Below are 13,015 nucleotides of genomic sequence, written 5' to 3' on the forward strand. Positions count from 1 at the left end.
CTGATAATATGGGAAAAATGACTTATTTTGTTTCATAGGGTTTTTTCCAGCAGACATACTGTTATCACTATGTTTGTGTTGTCTAGTATTCATTCATGGGCTGCATATGTGTAAGGGTGCCTGGGAGTATGGGATGTAGATTCCCAACCAATGGGAAAATCAACTGGAAAGATTTCTGTAGAAGAGTGGGCTTAGACCAACAATCCTGGACTAAGTAGAAAAAAAACAGAACATGCATGGATTTGCTATTAGGAAAAAACAATCTTTCCCAGGATAGGAAGTATGACAGAATAAAATAAAAATAATTATACTTGCATGTATAATTTTAAATTTTGATAAACATCTCTATTTCTTTAAATAGGAATTAAAGTGCTATACATTCTCCTTGTCTAATGGATATATTCAGGAAATAGAATGAAAAAGCTTTAAAAGAAGACATGTTTTGAAAGATGAAAAGTGAGATTAAGGCAGGAGGTCCCTCCATGTGCTCTGGATCAACACAGTTGCAGGGAAAAAAGTGCTGACATTTGAAAGCTGTAGAGATCTCAGTCCTGGAAAATCAGACACTTGGGTCACACAGGCAATGAAATTTAACACCCAGATCTCAACAGGTAGACAGGCTGAAGCTATGACTAACTATTTCAACTTTTGTGTGTAGCCCAGGAACTGGATGGAGCTGAATGCCATTCAGGAAAAAAAGAAAAAAAAAAGAAAAAAAGAAAAAAAGGAAGCTATACAAAGATGAGAGAGAAAAAAAGGCAGGGCAAATGAAAGTTCAAAAGATAGCAAACACCATCTCCAGATGATCTAAGTTCTAACTGGAAGAATTGAAAATGCTTTGAAATCAAACGGCTTGTTAGAGAAAAGTTAGCCAAATAGCCAAAGAGGCCCTCTCCCCAAGAAAAAAAAATTTGGTCAGTACTGTTCCTTATACCAAATGGAAGTCTTTCCTATTGATTATAAATTCAGTGGAAGAAAGTGACTTAGGCTGAAATTCTGGACCAGAACATATGCGGTTTAGCTTCCTAAGAACTCATGTCATGCTAGCCTGTTCATAGTTAGCATACAATCTTTGATTTCTCTCCATCCCAGTCCAAATTATGCATCCTATTTGAGACCCATATTGGGTCCCCATCTTGTAATTTTATTGAGGTATTGGGACTAAAATCCTTTCATTGTTTTTGGTTTGTTTCTTGATATATATATTTTTTGTGTCTATTTTTCCCCTATAAATGCTATTTTAGTGCTCATAACTCTGCTCTTTAGCAGATGTGATAATAAATATATAAATATATGAAATCATCATGTTATATACCTCAGACTTACACAATATGTCAATTATATGTTGATAAAGCTTGGAAAATAAATATGTATATATACACATTTATATGTAAATGTATATCCTGCTGTTTGTCAGTTACCACACAAACATTTTTCCATGTTTTCTTTCCATATTTATTTGTAAGTACTATTATAAACATAACATTCTAATATGTGAAATGTTTATACCAAAATTTACTTAAACATTCCCAGTTGTCAAGCTATCTCTAATTTGTCGCTAATGTAAATAGTACTATGATAAACAAGTACAGAAATGTTCAAATTTCATATTATTTCCATATTATATATTACCAGAAATAGAGTGAAACAAAAAAATACAAACGGTTTTATAGTTCTTAGGGCTTATTGTCAGTTACCTGTGAAAAACTTGTACTAACTTATACTGCATTTCGTGAGTGTGCCTAATTCACCACACCCTCTAGATCTCAAGGTTCTTTTTCTTGTGAACTTATGAATATTGAGGTAATGTTATTGTAAATCCCATTAGAAAGTAAATCAAGCGATTCTACACAACGGAATACTCTTTCTACTCCAACTTAAGAGAAGATACCGTCTTTCTTAAACTAGTGACATCTAATTCCTACTATTCAGTGAAGTTTCCAAGACCAGCCTTGCCATTTCCGAGAGCCCTCTCCCATCTGTGAAGTGCTTTGGCGTGTTCTCTCTGCTTCTCTCCATTGGCACTTTTGGGCTATTCTTTTATGTGTGTGTGTATATATATAATTTTAGTTTCAGGTGCACAAAACAATGTAATAGACATTTATCATTTATATCCCTCACACAGTGACAACCCCCCTCCCCCCATCCACTACCTCTCGGCTATTCTTTTCAAGCAAATTTATCATGGCTCCCAATAAGACATTTAGTTCCTAAAGAACAAATCCATACATTGCTTTCATTTCTCACAACTCTTAACGTGGCACCTTGAGGCACAGAGTAAGTGCACAGTAAACTTTGTTAGTGGATGGTAAAGAACTTGAACTAGCGCAAGTTAGACACCCCATGGAAGGCCTTTCTTCCCAGAATCTCGGATGGCATGACTCCAGTTGTTTTGACAAAAGACTTATAGGTGCCACTCTGTTCCTGAATCTTTCTGGGCACTGTGATGGGATGAACTGATCATTCCTCTCCTCTCAGTTTCTCCCTTATCTGCCCAAGAAAAATGATTTAAGAATTAGAGTGCATCTTTGGGGGATGGTGCCTTCTGTCAGAATAGAGCCTTTTTCAACCAGCATGCAGTGCGGTGGAGGCTTTTTGTAATCAAGACTGGCTGAGAACTCAGAAATAAAATGAATGCTCTTTTTAGGATAATAGCTAAGGCTATTATCATGAAAGAGAAGGGTGAAAGTCATGTTAATATCCTATTAAACCCTGGGACATTAGGAAGAAGATTAAATTAGGGCTTGTTGTGGTGAGATGTATTTAGTTAATACATGAGAAATGGTCCACCGTCTATGTTAACATACAGATATAAGAGGAGGTTGTCAATGCACGCTCTGCCCACTTTTTCTTCTATCACATTGCCCTGTTGCAACCAAAGGGCACTAGAGACCATGGCCGCCGTCTGGTGAGCCAAATATGAATGAGCAGAGGAAAGGTCCACTGATGTTTAGCTGAAGTCTGAGTCAGCCAAAGCTTGGACTAAAGGCTGAAAGTTCATGAGCAGGGGAGGGAGGCCGGGGAAGAAGGGTACCAGATAGACGGAGCTTAAAGAAGTGCCGGACAGAGGGCTGAGTTGGAGAAGTTTAAGGAAATGAAGGACATCTTTTGGCATTATCCTTTGAAGGCCTAAGTGAGCAAGAGTCTACAAAGGAAAGAGATAGCTAGGCAAACTCCTGGTTGCCAACTTGATCCTATTTTGGGAGGATGACTTGCATAACTGAGTCACAGAGCTGTTTAAATCTCTGCCTGAGTTGCGTGGATGGTCAGTCCCAGGATGATAGGTGAGAAACTGTCCTCTGAACAGGGCCAACACATGTTTCTGATGGCTTCGCCATCCTCTTTAAATGGAGGTGATAAGAACTACAGGTAGCAGGAAGTTCCTTAAGTCTGAGAAAACCTAAAGGCAGTTTCACTGGTCTTTCCCTTAACTTTAACCAAGGATTACAAAGAAGAAAAACTCTGTTGGCGCTGAAAGCATGGACTGCCATCATAGGTTATCATGTTCTTTTTTCTGTCTCTTTCACAATTAATACTTAACTGTTTTCATTGTAAAGAAACTCAGAGTACAGAATATTCAGAACAAATTTGAAAATGTTTCTCATCACCATACTTCAATCACTCTCCTAACTTTGGGGTCAACATTGAAATGTTGGTTTGCATAATTTCAGTATTGGCCATATATATGCCAGCATCAATATAAATATTAATGAATTTATTAGATCATATTAGCGGAGTATCCCCTAGTAGAAATAGTATAAATTTGTTCATTAGATTACATTTGTTGGGTTATAGTTCTCTTCTATGTCTGAGTATGTGGATAATTGCATTTTGCCTTTCCATTGAACTTAAACTGGCAATGTGACAAGTTATGATCAATGCATTTTGAATAACAGTGACATGTCACTTGTGGGATGAAGCATTTAATTGCCAGGGCTTGACTGTCCTGAGTTCTCTTCTTTTGTTATGTATTCATAGAACCTTGTATTAATATGGAGCAGCCATAAGATCAAAGCAACTTGGACAGTTGAGCAAACACTTGAAAGGGAACTTACCTGGAGGGTCACCTGGGTCTGCAGATGATTGTGTGTGAGCAGGCACGTATGTGTGTGTGTGTGTGTGTGTGTGTGTGTGTGTGTGTGTGTTCGCGCGCACATGTGTGCTGCCATAATAGAAACATTAGCTTGACAGGAGGTGGTGAGTGAAAACACTGATATTAGAAGCTGAAAAGATGTCAAACCATGATGTGCCATGACAAAAGATATAGTAAAACTTTGAGCTGAAATAAGATACACCTGATAAGCCTGCAGCTCTAGGAGAAATTAAACTGAATGATTCTGATGTTTAGCTAGAATAGACAACGTTTCAGAATTCTATAATGTTTATATGTAATGAACAAAATATTGGTATTGCTTAATATATACTTGCTTTCTAATAACACCAATAGCTCTCAGGTTGCACTATAGAAATTTGGTTGGCAGTGTTGTTGAATGACCCTACCAAATCCTGACTTTGTGTACATACTCCTGTGTAGTTCCCTCCCACGTTGCCTGGGGCTTGTCCATGTGACTTTCTTTGGCTGACAAGCATTGATGAGCATCAACCAACTAGAGGCGTGATAAATGCTTGCACATGAGGGCTTGTCCTTGTGGAATGCTCCTTTTTGGAGCTCTGTTGACATACCGATAAGTCCATGTAAGACTCCTGAATGATTGACAGTTGTGTGGAAAAAGGCCCTGGAGGAGGAGAGCCGATGTTGGATGGTGCAACCCCAGCTAAGCCAGATGCCTTTGGGACCCCAATGAGGAGAACCAACAACTGAGTTCAGTCAACCAACTACAGAAATGTGAAAAAAATAATATGTCATTGTTTTGAGCCCTACATTTTGAGGTGGTTTCCCAATAGATAACTAAAACAGGAACTGAATGTATTTATTAGCATTTCTTTTATTCCATAGATTAAATCCTACATACAGATTAAATATTCATGTGGGTTTTATTTTTATTAAAAAACTAATTGTCAGATATATTCAGTGTGACTAAAACTTGTATTGAAAAAATATATATAGTGATTTTAATATAAATAAATTTTCTTTCTCAAAAATTTTAAGAATATAGACAAGCATAAATAGGGGGAAGGGAGTGGTAGAAGAGGGTAAAGGGATTCAAATATATGATGATGGAAAGAGAACTCTCTCTAGATGGTGAACACATAATGCAATATACAGATGATGTATTATAGAATTGTATACTTGAAACCTATATAATTTCACTAACCAACATCACCCCAATACATCTAATAAAAATTTAGAAAATAATAATAAACATTATTTATTCACATTATATTAATTCTCAAATCAAGGGAAATAAATAACTCCTTTGTTTGATTAGTTGTCCCCATAGTAAATCCAGAAAAAATACGATATTCTATAATTATAGTCAGCTACTAATTAACTCACCAAATCCTCTTTTCATCTTGATCTTGGATTTAATTATAAAATTTTTATAGTACTGGGCTACAGCATAAATATCTTAATCTATAGCACTAATTGGATTTGTGTGTTCAGTATTGTTGTAAAAGCAAAAATGACAATTTTGTGTGCTTGCAAATTAAAAAGACTCTATAGATAGATAGATAGATAGATAGATAGATAGATAGATAGATAGATAGATAAATATAAATATAGATATATAGATATATAGCTATATTGATCCCAAATTTGTGGACCCCATTTTTTCGGAAAAGGAAGATATATATCTCCACTACTTGATACTACGTTTTCTGAGTTAAAACACTGCTCTTCTGCAGAAAATATTACTTATATCCATCACCTTCCTGATGAAACAGTTTATTTGTTCAAAATCTTTCTCTTTGCAGTTCTTGAAAACAATGATTCTTTACAGAAAAAATAAAATAGGTCATGCTCATGAATAATCCAATTAATTCAGAAATAAAATATTTTCCTTTCTTTTCTGCTTAGTTTAACTAGGACTTAATGATTGCATCTAGAGACAAATTAGGAGCGAAGATGCAGAAAGAGGCTCAGCACTTTCAGAGGCATGGGACAACGAGCCAGCTTGTATTTGTATGCTCTGAAAGGGAAACGGTGACCCTCCTACTGGTGTGACCAGCACTGCAGCCATGGTGAGCTGCACAGTACTGCTCACATCAGACAAAGCCTTCGGTCCAAACTCAGCTCCACTCCTCACTACTGTGCTCCTGGAGCTAGTTACTGAGGCCCAATTTCCGATTCAGTCTTTTCATATCTTGGGTTTTTACAGGGACTAATTCAAATAATGTGTAAGAAACACTTAGCAAAGTGTGGCACATAGCACATGCTCTGTAAATGTTAACTGTAGTATTTTTAGCCCTTATAAATGCCCTTCTGACCCCAGCCTACCTCTCAATCCTCACCTCGCACCGTTTTTCACCTTGCTTCCAATGCTGGCCATATTCCTCTTCTGTCAGTTCTTCCAATAAACTGTAACCTTTTTTTAAATTGAAAGCTTTACATATGATTCTCCCCCTGAAATCCTTGAAAGAAGAAATCCATTGACAGAGGGGCAAAAGGGGAGGCCAACTCTGTGGTACAACTCACACTTCAGAGTCTCCATGGGACAAGGCTGGGACCACAGCCTTGCTCAGTTCCTTTCTCCGTCTTTGCTTTTTTTCACTTCCCCCTTCCTGACAGACTCTTTCAGTACATCATATGCATGGAATCCCTGTCTCAAGTTCTACTGCTGAGGAACCCAACTGAAGACACACTTATATCTAAATACAGTGTGGAAATACAGGAAAGTACAAAGAGCAAAGTGATCTATCAATTTTGCCTAGATGGGAATACAGATTTCCTCAGAAGACGAGTTGCAGGAGCTTTCTGGGATGAAGAAAGCGTATTTTCCATGGAGGCCTTGAGCATAGAAAAAGATGCATCCCGTAAAGGATCATCTTAAAAGATTATCAGCATCATTTTTAACAAGCCTCAGAAACCCAGTTGTACCTGAGGTTGTGAGTACTTGGAATTGCTCTATCTCTCAGGTGCTAGGTTGTCATTTCATATAATGAGACAATCTGTACTTTCCAGGACCTTACACAGTGAGACTCTATAAATTCTGCATCAGGCAGAGTGTGGAAGCATCTCTTAATGGCCCCAGCAACTACCATTTTAGTGTCTGGAATCTGTCAATATGAGATAATGTTGACAAACTGCACCGCTTTCTGCCAGCAATAGAACTAGAGAGCAAATAGAGTTTAAAGGCAGCAACTAACTTTTTGTTACATGCAAGGCCAGAGGCCAGGGAACTGGATGAATGAGGAGGGCTTAGTGGCCTGTTTCTAGAAATGGACTGTGGGGTCCCACATGGCCGACACTCTTGAATCGGTGTCATCTTTGTAAATCTGAATTAATGGACTCAGCTCTCTTCCTTGAGCAGGTGGCATCACCCTCTTTGGCAGGCTGGCATGCCTGGAGTAGAGGCTGGAGCCATCTGGACTGCTGTCAGGAAATCACATTGATGCTGAGTTTGGACTACAGGGCAATTAGCAGGGCTCCCCACAGCAGCTTTGTATATGCTGGAGCCCTCCTCATCAGTACGTTCCTCAGGCCTGACGTGGCAATAGCCACTTGGCTACAATAATACTGAAGGGATGCGATTAACCAGGCCATCTGGTACGTTGGTAAAAATAACAACAAGATGGTTTCTGCATAGGTAACTGCCCCAATCAGAAGGAAAAAAAGTGCCCGATGAAGCATCTAGTTGAATGTATTTCCAGATTTATACATTTTTAACAATAGGGGGCGTTAGGTCTCTATGTTGTCGTGCGGTTTTTATTTTGTCTGCTAAATCTCTGATCCTTTTCCTGGTTTCCTCTGGTAGTTTTAGAAGCGAAATTTGCACGTGGGTGCTGTTACCAGTACCTTTTATAGTCCTTCAGTAAGTTAAATAAAGGCAACTCTGGCTGAAAAAAATCACAAGAGATTTCATGGATATTACAGTTCCCATAATACCATGAGAGAGAGAGCATGCGGGATCCCAGTTTATCTTTCAATAAAGATCCTGAAAGAGGCTATAACAAGGAAAGAAAATGTCTTTTCTTCCTTTGAAGCATTTCACAGTTACTTCCCAATTTCATTCCTTTCCGAAACCAAGAAAATCTCTCACATTCTGCATGACAATGGGAAGAGGGAATTTTTCTGAAAGCTGATGTAACCCAACTATTCAGTGTGGCTCCTCTCAGAGATGTTTGTCCAGAGGGATTTCCTGCTCTTTCTCTTCCAAGTACAACATCTGTAGCACCAAATATTCCAAATTATATTACTCTTATTTCTACACTGGGCAAGAGAAAAATAATTCAAGGCAATGGAAACATTATCACTGGATAAGAAATGCAGAGTGGAATATTACACTATTAAGTCCTAGAGACATCTTAACTATTCCTTGAATGTTGAATTCAGAAAATCCCTAGGAAACATGCAAGAAAGCATAAGAGGCCCATCTTGAAGAAAATTCTATATATATATTAGGGATCCCTTATTTTAACATGTTAACAGCTCATGTGGAATATGGCTTTGGGACAAGATATATGACATGCAAAAACATAGTTGCCCACCTCTTTTACACTATTATGTAAATGACTGATAGTGTTCTTAAAAATAAAAAATTGAATACCACGGAATCCAGCTCTAATAATATCCCCCATTAAGGGAGAAAGCATTAATTTACTGAGTACCCATTTCAAAATAGTTCAGTGAAAGTCTTTTGTAAAAGATAGTTTTGCCACAAGACTACTTAGTGACCAAAAGGAAAAAAATAAGCTCTTCTTAGAATGTATTTGGTTTTTCTTGCCCACCTCGTCTTCACAATCAAACCCCAATCCTTTTATCCTAGTTTTTAGCTGGAGGGAAAGGGACCCCAGAGGTGGCAGGATAAATCGGAGCAGCTTTCTGATACTCAGAGGATCAGAGCAGCCCGACTGCTCGCTCACCAACTGGAATGCTGAAGAGGAGGTGATCCGTGAAGCTCTTCTCCTTGGAATGACTTACCTAGAGCTTTAGCCGTTCAAGTGGAGTGCTTCAACCCACTGCCAGCAACAACCCTTGACCTGTCACTCCCCACACAGATTTTCTTCTCTCTGGATCCTTGTAGTCAAGTGTTTTTACTTAATATTATAGGTAATTTTCTCTCAGGGGACTCGCTCCGTGCCCTGGTTATGATTAAAATGTTTAGCTCAGTAATTTTTCTATCATCGTCTCAGGCAGTTTACAGTGGCTGACTTGTGTTTTATATAGAGTATAAATGTTGTATATTTGCTATGAGGCCAACAAATCACATTGTAATTTAGAATGTTTACACACAGCAATCCAGAATAATAAACAATAATTTCCTGTCGTGTGAACAAGAAGTAAAGTCATTATAAAAAGTCTTATCTAACAAAGAGGAGAGGCTTCTGGAATGTCAAAGATTTTTCTCTGAGTATCCTCTCTGAAGCAAGCCATAGTCAGACATGCCATGCACAAGAATATGCAGTTTGCTTTTGAAGAGCCCATTTTGGTCATTTTTCTCTAAATATGTTTTCATGCTATTTTTATCATAACAGAGTGCGTTTTCAGGAATGGTTCTTAGTCAACCGGGGAGCAGTTCCATTCCCGTCTCTGTTAATGGAGGATCTTGCCATCAGCTTGTAAACAGCCAAGCATGTGGTGATTTGTGTAGGGCAGGGTAAGCGGTCCTCAGCTGCATCCCTTCCCAGCCTTTGAGAGGGGCTAGTTAAAAGGATCTGCCATTGTTTTTGTCATTTGCAAGGTTCTCTTTATTGGAAAATAGAGAGCTGGTAGGATTTGTGTTGGGGGTGATTCTTTCTTCTTGAGAGGATGATAGCATGCCCAAAATTATGGAAGCATAAAAGCTGCAGGTTTTCTATAATGGGCACTGCTCAGTATTATTAATAACTGCGCACAAGGCACTTTTATGTTGGCAAGTGGCTTCAATCATTTTTAGCACGCAGTAGCTGCAGAGGTTCAGTGAGCTCTTCAATCTCTTGACACGATTGGGTCCCAATAACATGTAAGAGTTTTAAGGCTGGGAGGAAATTCCCAAGGCTCACTCAAGAAATATTATTAAATTATTAATTCTAGAAGTAATTTAGACACACACATACACACACATGAACAAACACACAGCATGCATCAGTTTCTGTCAGTAGGAATATGCCAGTGAGATACACAGAGCCCCCACATTCTCTCATTTAATCCTTACGAATACCCTGGGAGAAACAGGCAATGATTATGTCCTTCTCACAGATGAGGAAAACAACGTATAGAGAATTCAAAGAAACTATCACCAAGCTAATGAATGGCAGAGCCTGGACTCAAATCCAGGTGTCTGATTTCAAACCTCACATTCTAATACTAGATCTACCTGATAAGGGACCTGTATAATAGGCAAGAGGATGCTTTGTGCCCTCCCACACATGCCCTCCCCACTATGAGCTTGACCCAGAAACCCAGAATCTATACTAGGGGTGGAAGCAGATACAGCCTCGGGCAAACGTTAGCTACAGATGAGGACCAGTGTCTCTTCAGTTTCCTTCCCCTCATTTCTATGATTCTCAGCCAGGCAGATGCTATGCATTCCAGAAATGTCAAAATCAAAATAAGAGAAAGAAATCAATAAAGAGAGAAATCAATAAATTGGGAAACCAAAAGAAGAGACACTGAGTGTTTAATTCAAGAACTGAACTAATTTTGGGAAACACCAATAAACAGACAAATCTTTGACAATGTTGAAGAAGAAAAAAAATGATTAGAAGAGAGAAATGAGATATAAAGATGGATTCAGAGAGGGATTAAGTAGCTAATTAGGTACAAAACTATGTATAACTCACTAATACATTTTAAAAATCTCACTGAAATAGTTGATATCTGGGCTAATACAAATTAAATCAAAACAGAACAGAAGAGTCAGAGAGCCTTGAAAGATAAAACACACGTGAAAGAAAGAGGGAAAACGTTTCAAAGAACTAAGTGTTCAAAAGGCATTAGGTTGGCACTACTTTACTGGCAAATTTTACTAAGTCTTTAAAATACAATACATTCTTAATGTTTGTGGTTTTTTGACTGTATGTGTGGGTGTGTTTACACCAGTTTCACCAGTACTGTTGCAAATGACAAAATTACCTTCTTTTTATGGCTAATATTCCATTTGTGTGTGTGTGTTTCACATTTTCTTTATCCATTCGTCTGTTGATGGACATTTAGGTTGTTTCCATGTCTTGGCTTTTGTAAACAAACAAACAAACAAACAAACACAAAAGCTATAATAAATATGGAGATGCAGACATTATTTCAAGGTGGTTATTTAATTTCCTTCAGGCAAATGCCCAGAAATGGAATTGCTGGGTCATAAGGTAGTCCTATTTTTAATCTTTTGAAGAACCTCCATACTGTATTGTCACGTCCCGCGTGACAAGAGTTGTGGGGAGCGAGGAAGGCTCCCTCACGAATAGAGTTTAAGCAGACCAAGGGACCCCGTCTCAAGGACTGGAAGCCCTGAATCTGGCCTCACACCTGTTTTTATTAGTTAGGTGGGGAAGTAAAGGAGATAAAGCTTGTCAATCTCAAGATCTGTGAATCCCATACATCATAATAGGAAACCGATTAGTGTTAATCACCCTTGCCTGCAGGCAGCTGGACCATAAGTCTCAACTTCCCCAAGGGACAAAACCTATATGCATATGAACAGATGGAGAGCACCTCATTGAATCACTTCCCTTGCAGGTTTGGGGAAGGAATGCAGCCACAAAGGCTGAGGCTTTCCTTAGCCTGAGGAAGGTGGGGGGCTGTGCCCACCTCTGTGAACCCCGTGGGTTCTCCTGTTAGTCCCCACTCGACTGCACCTGGCTTGAGTTGTTCCTTCCGTGAGGAATCTTACTCATCATTGACTGTCCAGCCATCTTTCTGGGACCAAACAGGGAGGCATAAGGTGCAAACACAAAGGTTTAGCAAAGTTCCTGAAAGGATCTGTCTTACAGACTCTCCTTTCTTTGTGGGCAGGTACAAGGAAACAAACAGTTCGGCTGCTGCACGGCGACACTGTTTTCCATGGTGACTACACCAGTTTACATTCTTGTGTTAGGGTTTCCTTTTCTCATATCCTCACCAACACTCATTGTTTCTGGTCTTTTTCATAATAGCCATTCTAACAGGTATGAGGTGGTATCTCATTCTGGTTTGACTTGCATTTCCTTGATGCTTAGTGATGCTAAGCACCTTTTCATATACTTTTTGGCAATTTGTATCTCTTCTTTGGAAAAATGTCTATTCAGATCTTCTGCCAGTTTTTAATTAGATTCCTTTTTTTCCCTATTGAGTTCTATAGGTCTTTTTTCATATATTTCGGATATTAACCCTTTTGACAGATATATGATTTGCAAATCTTTTTTCCCATTCAGTAGGTCGCCTTTTCATTTTGTTGATGGTTTCCATTGCTGCATAGAAACATTTTAGTTTGATGTAGTCCCACTTGTTTATTTTTGCTTTTGTTGCCTTTGCTTCTGGTGTCAAATCCACAAAAACATCGCCAAGACCAATATCAAAGAACTTATCCTTATGTTTTCTTTTAGGAGTTTTATGATTTTAGGTCTTATATTTCAGCCTTTGATCCATTTTGAGTTGATTTTATGTGAGGTGTAAGATAGTGGTCCAGTTTCATTCTTTTGCATGTGGCTGTCCAGTTTTCCCAACACCATTTATTGAAGAGACTGTCCTTTCCCCATTGAATATTCTTGGCCCTTTGTCATAAGTTAATTTACCATATATATGGGTTTATTTCCATGTTCTCTATTCTGTTCCATTGATCTTTGTGTCTGTTTTTATGCCAATACCATACTGTTTTAATTTGTGAGAGCCTATTCTTAACTTCTACCCTAAGTTGCTTCCAGACAAAAACTGCAACAAAGTACAGAATTTTATAAAACAAACATGGTATTGATGCAATAACCTTACCAATAATTATTC

The sequence above is a fragment of the Rhinolophus sinicus genome, linkage group LG10 (genome assembly GCF_036562045.2).
Source record: "Rhinolophus sinicus isolate RSC01 linkage group LG10, ASM3656204v1, whole genome shotgun sequence".
Classification (NCBI taxonomy): Eukaryota; Metazoa; Chordata; class Mammalia; order Chiroptera; family Rhinolophidae; genus Rhinolophus; species Rhinolophus sinicus.